We start from the raw sequence: 12,277 nt of genomic DNA, 5'->3' as shown, positions 1-12,277 counted from the left end.
GTCTGGAGGCCGAGGCATCCAAGAAGGGGAAAGCTTCCCTTCCGGACAGCTCCACCGCCGCCACCAACAGCAGCTCGGAGTGGTGCCCTAGGGACAAGCCCCTGGCCAAATCGTAAGTGTCCGGACACATTCATAAATCCGGCCCCTCTACTTCATTGTTTTGACGTGTTCAATCATGTGTGTTACGGTCCAGATCGGTCTAATCTCAAGCGGTCCTTATCTTCGGAGGATTCGCTGGACCCGGAGGCGATGGACAACGGGGCTCTTCTCGCGGCCTCCTCTCCCAAGGACATGGATGGCGCAAAGGCATCGTCCCGAAGGATCCCAGGCCCGGGAGAGATTCAGGAGGCCGTAAGGGAGGCGCCGGAGGGTGAAGCCTCGGCTGCCGGACACATGGGGGAGCAAACCCCCGTGGACACGGATGACAGGGGCCATATCCAATTCGGCCCCCAGCTGAATACAGTTCTGGAGACCCATACGGCTCCGGAATCAGGCCAGCCGCCTCTTTCGAAAGAAGGAGGTGTGACTATTCCACCGGTGACCTTTGTCCATCCAGAGGCACCAGATAATTTGTTGGAGGCGCTGCGAGGCGCTTTCAGGTTGAGGAACACCATACCCTTATGGGTATGGTGATTGAGAGGATTCAGTCCGCGAAGAGCGGCCTGACCGAAGCCTGCACGAGCCTTCTAATAGGCTTTGAGGTAAGCAACGTAATTACAAAAAGAATGTGACAGTATAGACAATAGCCCCTGATACTCTGTCCGGTATGCAAAAAGAAAAGCCGAACAGAGGATCAAATAATTTTCGCAGGAGACTAACCTAACATGTCTATATGAACAAACAGGCGTCGCTGCTGGCTGCGACCTCTCATACTGCTGAAGTCTCTGGACTGAAGCAGAGTTTGGAGCGGGCCGAGGAGGAGCTCGGTCACATGAAAAAGCAGCTGGAAGATAATCAAGGTATGTAATAACCTTGTATATATTCAGGAAGGATGAATGATTTGTGCTGACTAAAGTGCCATTTTATTTGTTAGGAGCGGCGACCGAGGTGGAGACCCTTAAGAAGGCGCTGGCCGAGGTCGAGGAGAAAGCGGCCGAGGAAAAGGCCTCCCGTGAAAAGCACGAGGCCAGGGTCAGTGAGGTCCAGCTGGAGCTCCAGGACGCATTCAAGAAGTGCGAGTCCTTGGAGCGCAGCCTTACGGATCAAGAGTCCGAACTCACCAAGGCCCGTCAAAACGCGCACGATGCTCGGGTTGAAGCCCAAGGCGCCCTCCAGGAGATCCAGGAGGCCAGGAAAATCGTGGCGGGTAAGGCCTTTATTATGCAGAGCAAATATGTGAAGAAAAGGTTCCTATTACTGACCCGGATTTGGAGTTCTCCAGGGGCGTTTGCGGATCTGCCGCGCAGCGTTTCAGACGCTATGAAGTTTTTTCGAGCCGGAGAGGGGAGCTCTACGGAGAAGCTATTTTGGTCGATACCTTGCGCCAGAATATCCGGTGCCATTGAGCGATCAGCTAAAACAGCTGGTCGAACTGCACAAGGTGGCTGAACTAGCCATGAAGGATTTAATAATCCGGCTATGGCCTGCCGAAGCCATCCCGAGCAGCTACTTCGGGCTCGTGAAGCGGCTCGTTAATGCCTGCCCTTGGCTGGATGCCATCAAGCGGTCGGTCTGCATCGAAGGTGCGCGAATGGCCTTCGCCCAAGTCAAGATGCATTGGGCAAAGATGGATGCCGCGAAGCTTATGACTGAGGGACCGCCCGCGGGCAAGGAGCACCGCACCCCTGAGCTGTATTTTGACAATGTCATGGAGGGGTCCCGCATTGTTGCAGAGCAATGTGCTAAGGATGTAATATTCCCATGAATACATTCATGTTATCATGTCCTGTATTATGAAACAAGATCGTTATGTAATATAATACTTGTTATTTAAAATTTTACCTCCTGTGCGACCGTATTGTGAAATCTGAGAGTTGGCCAGTCGTTGGCTTCAGCCCCCACGTAGGCAGTACGGGGGTGTTTGGGATGAATCTAAACACTCTTTACTCCATAGTTTTGGTCCTTAAAGGACGTGTCTAGCGCAACGAACCAGGCAATCGGACTATGTGGCTTTATCACCCTCACTTAGCCATAGGAGTTTGGCAATAAAAATTTAGGCGTAGCCCCTAGTGTTCAGAACTTCGAACTTGGGGTGCTGTAAACACCTGATCGGATAAAACCCGATTCATTGCACAATGCGGAAAAAATCGCTAAAGATTTGTTAACCTCTCGAACAGCTGACCGGCTCTCACCGCATCATGACATTCAGTTTTCGACTTTTTCTACTGAGGTGCTCATCCGGAAGAACTAGGACACAATCACAGTAGTTCTCCCTTTACTACCCTAGCCGATATGGTGGAACGTAAGGTAGTAAGCACAGGAGCCGGGCAACCCAACTATTGACCAAAGACATGATTCAAAGCCGATGCATATAATGCTATAAGTTCGGGGTGCCAAACTGTATTGTAAAAAGTGTTTGGATTTTGTTGCCATAGTATGGAGCATAATGAAGCCCCTGACGAATTAAGGCGTACCAAAGTGTACGGATGCAATTAATAAAAATATTCAAGAAGGAAAAATTAAGAAATAGGCTAATGCCACAGAAATTGGGCCGCAAACCAATTTCCATTGTATTTGTACAGGTAGTGCGATAAGCAATAGGGCTATTTAACATGCCACAACCAAGGGAGAGCTGCGTGAGGGTTCTTAAAATAGGTATAATGATCGTTAACAGAGACCACCTGGAAGTTCCCTTGTACGTCAAAGTTTCTTGCCATCTTGGTGTATCCGTCCCTCTATAGGTCCGTCGGCAGGTCACCAGGAAGGACCTGGGAAAGAAAAGAGACCCGAAAGGAAAAAAGAAAAAGTAAAAGAATGCGGGTCTAGGAGCGGTTGAGCCATACTTAAGGACCACGATCTAGCTGTGCCTTCGTCTATGCCCATGGTATTTTAAGTGTGTAGTTATGTACGCGCGGTACTAATGCCGCCGTTTGATCGGGACTGAGACAGAGGCCGAACTTTTAGTCAAGCTCCTAACGAGCTGGATTGTCCTGTTGTAGAGTAGTTCAAATTCGCTTGACCGTGTCCGGGAGCTTGGCCGCCGAATTGATGTTCTGACTAAAAAGGCCACCCTGTACTTCTGCTGCAAGGGCAACGGTGTGCTCCTCATTACGGAGGGAGTGTTATGACACCGCGTGGTCTGGGCATCTTAAGCTTGAGATAAGCGTAGTGCGGCACCGCATTGAATCGAGTGAATGCTGTTCGTCTGAGCAGTGCATGATAGCCACTGCGGAAGGGGACGATATCAAAGATAAATTCTTAGCTTCCGAAATTGTTCGGGGATCCGAAGACCACATCCAGTGTGATTGAACCCGTACAGCAGGCCTCTACACCTGGTATGACCCCTTTAAAGGTGGTTTTGGTGGGGTTGATCCTTGAGGGATCGATACCCATTTTGCACACTGTATCCTGATATAGCAGGTTCAAGCTGCTGCCACCGTCCATGAGGACTCGCGTAAGGTGGAATCTGTCAATGATTGGGTCGAGGACCAGTGCGGCTGAACCGCCATGACGGATACTGGTCAGATGATCCCTGCGATCGAAGGTGATCGGACAGGATGACCATGGGTTGAACTTTGGGGCGACTGGCTCTATCACGTAGACGTCCCTGAGCGCACTTGCGCTCCCTCTTGGGGATATGGGTAGCGTATATCATGTTCACCGTTTTAACATGGGGGGGGGGGACTTCTTCTGTCCTCCTGTGTACGGTGGCTGGGCCTCCTCGTCATCGTCCTCGCTTTGGGACCCCTCCTCCTTGTTCTCGGCATTTAATTTGCCGGCCTGTTTAAAAACCCAACTCTCTCTGTTGGTATGATTGGCTGGTTTATTAGGGGTGCCGTGGATTTGACATGGACAATCGAGTATGCAGTCCAAACTGGACGGGCCTGGATTGTTTCTTTTGAATGGCTTTTACCACTGACCGGATTTAGAGCCACTGAATCCGGCGTTGACTGCCGTGTCTTCGGTGTTGTCACCGTTGCTTCGGCGCTTGTGTCTGTTGCGTCGTGACTTGCTGTTGCTGTTTCTGGCCTCAGAAGTGCCAGGTTCACTTGCATGATTATTGCTACGGGCTAGCCAACTATCCTTTCCCGCACAAAATCGGGTCGTAAGTGTTGTGAGGGCTGCCATGGATTTTGGATTTTCTTGGCTGAGGTGTCGGGCGAGCCATTCGTCATGGATGCTATGCTTAAAGGCCGCTAGGGCTTCGGCATCTGGACAGTCGACGATCTGGTTCTTTTTAGTTAAGAACCTAGTCCAGAATTTCCTGGCTGACTCTCTGGGCTGTTGAACTATATGACTTAAGTCGTCGGCGTCCGGAGGTCGGACATATTGTTAAGAAAGGCATCTTCCAAGTCCTCCCCGCTGCCGATGGAGTTTTCGGCCAGACTTTTCAACCAGTGCCGAGCTGGTCCCTTGAGTTTTAGCGGGAGGTATTTGATGGCATGAAGATCATCATCGCCGGCCATATGAATATGGAGAAGGAAATCTTCAATCCACACTGCGGGGTCCGTTGTCCCATCATATGATTTGATGTTCACGGGTTTAAACTCTTCTGGGAATTCATGTTCCATTACTTCGTCAGTGAAGCAAAGGGGGTGTGCGGCGCCTCTATATCGGGCCAAGTCGTGACGTAGCTCGGATGGAGTTCGTCTACGGTTTTCGGCCCGGACATGGTTATATTTGTCACGTTCGGCCAGGTGGCCATCATCGCGCATCGGGGCACGCCCCCGCGATCCATAGATTGATCTGGTCTGACCTACTAGGTCATGCCGCAGGTCATATGTGTATCCCCGAGCTGTTGTGTTTCCGATTTTACAGCGAGGTAGTGTGGGTTGTTGTTCGGCTCGAGGTGCCGCTTTGTCCCAGACGTGTGGTGGCCGATCAGCCGCATTATGCGCTGGTAGGACGGGCTCCAGTGCCTCATCATCGAACTGTGGTAATAGTCTGCGCTTCGAGCAACTTTTGGTTGGGAGCTCGAGGCCGTATTCCTTGGCTGCCAGGACATCAGTCCATCTGTCATTGAGCAGATCTTGATTAGCTTGAAGCTGCTGCTGCTTCTTTTTCATGCTCCTTGCAGTGGCTATTAGCCAGCACTTAAAGCGCTCCTGTTCGACGGGCTCCTCAGGCACGATAAAGTCTTCGTCGCCGAGGCTCACCTCATCCTCGGAGAATGTAAGGTAGTTGCCGTCCTCCAAGTCTTCATTCTTGGCCTGTTCGTCAGGGCTAACTCGCCCATCTTCCCGTTCGTCCTATTCAGAGGTTGGCTCAACGGGGTCTTCATTATCTTCGGCATCGTTCGGAGTATTGTTTTCTCCTGTGATGGTATTGCTGTTTTTACCACGGCGTGGCTTAGAGCAGCGCCGCTGACGCCGGTGCTTTGGCTGTATCTCAGGAGGCTTATCCTCGACTGGATTTTCATTGTCGCCGTTGTTATCTTTGGGTCTATTCACCAGTTATATGTCATACGAGGAGGTGGCTGTCCAGCACCCTGTAGGCGGTGGTTTTTGTGCCTGCTCCTCTTCGGCATCGTCGTCCATACCGTCGATGTCTTCGGAGTCGTAGTCGAGCATGTAGGTTAAGTCCTCGACAGTGGCTATGTGTGGGTGGTGGGTGGGAAGCGAAATTCTCCATCATTAGCTTCAAATTCAAGTCGGATATAGTTTGACTGCGAGTCTCCTGACAAGGAGAGGGCTTTTAGTGAGTTTAGCACATCGCCTAAAGGTGAGTGCCGGAAGATGTCCGCGGAGTTGAACTCGACGATCGGTGCCTGATCAAGTTCGATGGGCGCGGATGCGCGCGGTTCAGAACTTATGGCCGGAGGCGAATCCGAGGTTCCGATGGCACAGGGCCCGCTCGAGGTTGGACCTGTGTGCGGCTCCACCGCAGCTGAGTCTGCGGCTTCCATGGCGGGGTTGAGCATCCCATCCTCGGATGGCGCAATCTGCTCCGGATCTAGGGCCAGGGCGGTTATAGGTGCTATCTCCTGCGCATGGTCCGATGACAGATTTTAGGTCACGTTCATCGTGGTGGCAGGGAGCAGCCATCATGGGCTCGAATCCGTTGAAGATCAAGTCTCCGCAGATATCGGCCACGTAATTCAAGCTTCCGAACCTGACCTGGTGGCCAGGGGCGTAGCTACCTATCTGCTCTAGACGGCCAAGCGAGTTGGCCCGCATTGCGAAGCCGCCGAATACGAAGATCTGTATGGGGAGGAAAATCTCCCCCTGGACTGTGTTGTTGTAGATGATTGATGGAGCCATCAAACCTTTTGACGGCGATGCAGCGGAACTCTCAATGAAAGCACCGATGTCGGTGTCAAAACCGAAGGATCTCGGGTAGGGGGTCCCGAACTGTGCGTCTAAGGCTAATGGTAACAGGAGGCGGGGGACATAATGTTTACCCAGGTTCGGGCCCTCTCTATGGAGGTAATACTCTATTTCCTGCTTGATTGATCTTGAAGAATATGAATATTACAAAAGTTGATCTACCATGAGATCGTAATGGCTAAAACCCTAGAAGTCTATCCTATGTGATTATGATTGCCTCTACGGACTAAACCCTCCGGTTTATATAGACATCAGAGGAGGCTAGGGTTGCACAAAGTCGGTTACAGAGAAAGGAATATACATATCCGAATCACCAAGATTGCTACCCACACAAAGGAGAGTCCCATCCGGACACGAGAAGAAGTCTTCTGTCTTGTATCTGCATAGCCGAACAGTCCGGCTCATGTTAATAGTCCGGCCGTCCGAGGACCCCTTAATCCAGGACTCCCTCACCCGCCACACTGGAAAATACTCTGGCGATCTCATACACCACCACCCCCTGAAATAGATAACGGGGTCATGGCTTCTCCGGCGAGGTCCAGTGTGAAGGAAGAAAAGAAGAAGGTTCTAGGCACAAATTTCCAGGTACCCGAGAAATAGCAAAACCGTAACAATTACACTGACAAATGAATTACATCAACATATACACGCGCACACATCCCAGCCTCAAAGTATTTCCTCCTCCCAAGAAAAATTTCCTTCTTCCTCCCGTCGGCGCCGCCGCGGATCCGCCCTGCCTCTGATGGCCTTTGGACTGTGGAGGTGCGGAGGATCTCGGCCCCCCGCTGGCAGGAGGGACTTTGTTCTCGTTTTTGCTAGGTTGAACGTCTTGGTTGGGACCGTGTGGCGGTGGCGATGTCCCTCGGTAGCAATAATGTCTCCCATGTCCTTTTCCCGCCCCGATGGTGTGAATAGCATTGTCGGGGGATGTGTGGAGGTGTGTATCTGTTAGATCTCATGGGATTCGGTGGTGCTGGTCTTCGGTGGATCTATTTGGATCCAATTTTTGTTCGTCTTTGTTGGTGTGGTTCCACGTTTGATCTTTTCGATTTACAACTCTCTTCATCGGAGATGGTTGCTGCTCTGGTGCGCTGGTCCTTTGGGGCCTTAGCACGACGACTTCCCAACTGTCTACTACAACAAGATCTGCCTGGCTCCGATGATGGAGGGACGATGACGACGGCACGCCTTCGGCTCGCTCCCGTGCTTGTAGTCGCCGCTAGGTGGTCCATAGACCTGGTTTCTCTCGAATTTTTTATTAGCTCTTGTGTTCTCTGCACTGCCATGATTGATGAATAAATTGAAAATTCTCTCGAAAAAAAAGAAACATTTGAAAATAAAACAAACATTGTGCCTAGAACTAGAAGATACCGGAGAATCACATTTTTTTGGCCGCGACAACAGACTGGGATTCTCTCCGACTGGATCGGCTGTGCCTCCTCATGATGAATCTAGACTTTTCAAATGTACATACGACAATCTTAGCACTCTCAAGGATACCTTAGAAAGAGACGGTACTCGTCACCTACCTGAGTCCGCTGCTTTCATATGTGGGAGTTGCCGTACTAATGATGATACGGTGCTGTAGCACCCTGAAAAGGATACGCACGAGGGGCGCAGAAGAAGACGAGCTCCGGCACCTGCCTTCCTCCCGGCGTCGCGCTGTGTTAACTCGAGCCGTCGTCTAAAGTACTCCCTCCATCCCAAAGTATCTTAAAATTAATATAAATTTATACTAAAGTTAATACAAAGTTGATACATTTATTTTGGACGTACGCCGCGGGCTTCAACCCGCCACGGGGCGTCTGGCAAGACACCCGCGGCGGCCAACTCGCCGGTGGCCCCATCATCCGCGCCACCCACTACCACTGGTACCTCGCCTTCTACTACTGCAACGTTACCCCGTTCGTCGCGTCGCTCATGGCCATCGTCCTCATCCTCGTCCTCGCCATCTCGCATGACAAAAAGAAGGAGAAGGAGAAGGAGGAGGAGAAGGAGAAGCGGGAGGAGGAGAAGAAGGACAAGAAGAAGAACATGCTCGGGCTGCTGCGGTTTGTCATGAGGCTGGACCTGCTCAGCCTCATGAGCGTCTACGGCGCCGGCACCTACCGGGACGTGGTCACCGCCGTCATGTACTGCACGGTGTCGGTGGGCACTGTCTTGGTCTACGTCGTGGTTCTCAATTTCTGCTTTCCTGGCAAGAAGTCCGAGTTTGTCTCCGGCAGGGCCAAAGGCAAAGAACGGCACTGCAAAATCGTGATGCTTCTCGCGACCTTCGAGGTGAGCGTCCCGTACGTCGCCGGGCTTAGCACGCCGGGCGGCTTCTGGGACAGCACAGGGGGCAGCCACCTCTCGGGCGACCCGATTCTCAGGGATCATCACGACCTGCGCCTGACGGTGTTCTTAGAGCATCTCCAACCGTTGGCCCCCCGCCTAGGGCCTAGGGGCAAATCGGCGCTAACCATCAGCCTGGAGGCGTTAGGGTTCCTAGCCGCCGGTCCCAGGGTCGCCCCCCCCCCCCTCAAGAAGGGGTCTTTTAGTTTTTCTAAAAGGAATTCGGCAAAGCGGGACAAAGTTTCAGTTAAAATTCAGCGGACATGACATTACTTAGGCGACTTAAATAGTTTTTTACATAGGAAACTGAAATACTAAAAAAAACACAGGCCGCAACTACAGACCGAAGAATGCGCTGAGCGCGGCTAAGTCGTCACCGTCGCCGCCATCGCCGTTGTCATCGTCGTCCTTCTCCTCCTTCATGCTGCCGCCCCTGCTGGACCCTTGCCCGGGGTCGCCCTGGCAGACCGGTGGCGGCGCGTCATCATCGCTGTCGTCGTCGAGGACGACTACACCTTCCACGTCGCGGCCACGGCGCCGAGCGGCGAACTCCTCATAGGCGCGGCACTGGCGCTCTAGTTCCGTCCCCGTCCAGTCTTCGCGCGCCCACTTCAATGCCGCCGCATCGGAGTACCCTGGCTCCGTCTTCACGGCGGCAAGCCCTAGCTCTGTCTTCACGGAGGCGAGCCCGGACTCGGTCTTCACGGCGGCCGACTTCGTCTTCGGCTTGACGAAGCGGGGATTGGGCTGAGGAGGAGGCGCGGCCGCCATCATTGATGACGATTCTGGCGCTGCGTGTTCGCCGGCCGAGCAGCGTCTTGCCGGGCTCGGCCTTGACGCTGAGCAACGCCAGCGACCCCGACGAGAAGGAACGGGAGGAGGAGGAAGAAGAGGACATCGCCCTCCTCGGCATCCATTGGCCGCTGATCCGGGCCGGGGCGGGAGGGTAGGTTAGGGGCGGGTCGTTGCCGCCCTCGAGGTGCCCGAGGACGGCGTGAAGCAAGCGGCCGGGGGTGCCCCACCACAGGCGGCGCCCTTCGCTGTTCTGTCGACCCCTGACCACCGGCGCCCCGTTGGTGGAGGCGAGCCGCTGCGCCTGCCGGTGTTTGAAGTGCACCACCCACGCCTCATGGTTGCCGACGGCGTACTGCGGGAGGGCCCGCTGCTCGTCCGTCAATGACGCCCGAACGCGGTCGACCTCGGCGGCGAAGAGGTCGGGGCGCGCGTCGACGTCGGGCACCGGGGGGATGGGAACGCCATCGGCGCTGAGCCTCCAACCTGACGGCCCGGCGCGCATGTGGCACCGGGATGTTGCCTCGAAGAGTAGGTAGGCCTCCCAGTCATGGAGGGAGCGACCGCCGAAGCCGTTCGCTGCCGCCCCATCGCTGGGGAACCGCTCGGCCATCGTCTTGGGGAGGAGAGCACGTGGGAGAGAGAGGGAAGAGAGGTGGAGATCGGCGGCTATGCGCGGGGAGAAAGGCAGAGAGTGCGTCGGTGGGGGCTGTGGGCGGGTGTGGCTGAGGTGAGGAAGAGACCTTGCTTTTTTAGCCAGACGCCGTGTGTACGCGTGGCGGAAGGGGGGGCGTCGCCGCGCCGCCCGTGAGCGCCGCCCGTGAGGAATCAATGGAAGGCTGACCGGCGACAGCCTTGCCATTGATTCCCCACGGGAAACCTATGCGTTGTGAGGACGGCGAGGCGAGTTTCGCTGACTTGGCGGGCCCGCAACGCGTTTGCGCCAAAACTGCTCGCCCCGGCACCCCAGGCGCCCCCTAGCGCACTGGGTTCGGCCTAGGTATGCCTGCACTAATTTCGGCCCAAGCCGGCGAAAATCAGGCTCATGGGGACGCGATTGGACCGATTTTTATGCACCGGCGCGAAAAAATCGCCTGGGAAGGGCCTGCTGGGGGCGCGGCTGGAGACACCACGGCGTTCATGGTGTCCCTGTTCATCACCATGCAGCTCATCATCGACAGCAAGCTCCACGAGGAAACGAAGGGACGCCTGCCTCGCAAGTACGCGCTCTACGCCTTCATCATCATCGTGCTGGTCGGCCTCATCAGCGCGTACATCGCCGGCAGCTGCAGGGAGACCCGCACCACCGTCTCCGTGATCATCATCCTGGTTGGTGCCTTCATCAGCATCCTATTTGTCCTGTCAAAATGGATGTTGTCAAAGATTCAAAACATAGCGTTGAAATGGATGTCAATGATTCAAAAAGTAGTGCCAAAATGGTTGAGTTGTCATCCGAGTTTAGCTCTACAAAATGGTTAAAATCAGCAGACTGATAATGTCAGGTATTACAGGGCACACATTCTCTTCTTTATCTGCAATCATCATGTAGCACCAACCAGTTTCAGCTTGCCACAGAACCCTCTTTCTTCTCATCATGTGGCATGAAGAGGAACTCAAATGGTATCAACATTCTAACTCTCAGTTTATCCTGAAAGGTGATGCAAATACTAGATATTTTCATGGAGTCACCAATTGCAGACACCGAAAGAAAATTATTCATTCCCTACAACCGGATGAGGGCGCAATTGAGGGGCATGAGCAACTTAAATCTTATATCACTAATTATTATAAAAAAAATTCGGAGCCCCAGAGAAAGGAAACTTCTCGATGGATGAGTCCCGAACAAATGACATCCCCCAGGTCTCTGATGAGGAAAACAATCTTCTAACAGCCCCATACTCCGAGAAGGAAGTTAGAAAGGCGGTTTTTCTAATGGAGCACAACAAAGCCTCGGGTCCGGATGGTTTTCCCGCCGAGTTCTATCAGCACTTTTGGGAAGTCATCAAACCAGATCTCCTACTTTTGTTTAGCGACTTACATGCTGGCCAACTAGAATTGTTTCGCTTAAACTTCGGTGAGATTATTTTATTATCTAAGGTTAATGAGGCTAAAAGGTGTTGGGGAACGCAGTAATTCAAAAAATTTCCTACGATCACGCAAGATCTATCTAGGTGATACATAGCAACAAGAGGGGAGAGTGTGTCCACGTACCCTCATAGACCGAAAGAGGAAGAGTTTCAATAACCTGGTTGATGTAGTCGAACTTCTTCGCGATCCAACCGATCAAGTACCGAACGTACGGAACCTCCGTGTTTAGCACACGTTCAACTCGATGATGTCCCTCGTGCTCTTGATCCAGTTGAGGACGAGAGTGAGTTCCATCAGCACGACGGTGTGCCAATGGTGATGATGATGCTACCTGCGTAGGGTTTCTCCTAAGCACTACGCTGGTATGATCGAGGTGTGTAACTTTGGAGGGGGGCACCCCACACGGTTAAGAGAAACTTGTGTGTTCTTGGGTGCCCCCGTGCCCCCGTATATAAAGGAGCAAGGGGAAAGCCGGCTGGCCCCTAGGGGCGCGCCCAAGGAGAGGGAGTCCTACTAGGACTACTAGTCCTAGTAGGATTCCATGACAAGGGAGAAGGGGAAAGGAAAGGAGAGCGAGAGGGAGTAAGAAAGGAGGGCGCTGCCCCCCCTTCCTTTGTCCTATTTGGACTCCAAGGGGG

General features: G+C 53.2%; 1 pseudogene; it reads left to right on the top strand.

Moving 5' to 3' along the window:
- Window positions 1-6,944: 6,944 nt before the first annotated feature.
- LOC119338605 overlaps window positions 6,945-12,277 on the top strand; it is a 19,983-nt pseudogene continuing 14,650 nt past the window's right edge.

The sequence above is a fragment of the Triticum dicoccoides genome, chromosome 7B (genome assembly GCF_002162155.2).
Source record: "Triticum dicoccoides isolate Atlit2015 ecotype Zavitan chromosome 7B, WEW_v2.0, whole genome shotgun sequence".
Lineage (NCBI taxonomy): Eukaryota > Viridiplantae > Streptophyta > Magnoliopsida > Poales > Poaceae > Triticum > Triticum dicoccoides.
The sequence above is the reverse complement of the archived record's forward strand: the minus strand, read 5'-3'. Positions and strand labels throughout refer to the sequence as shown.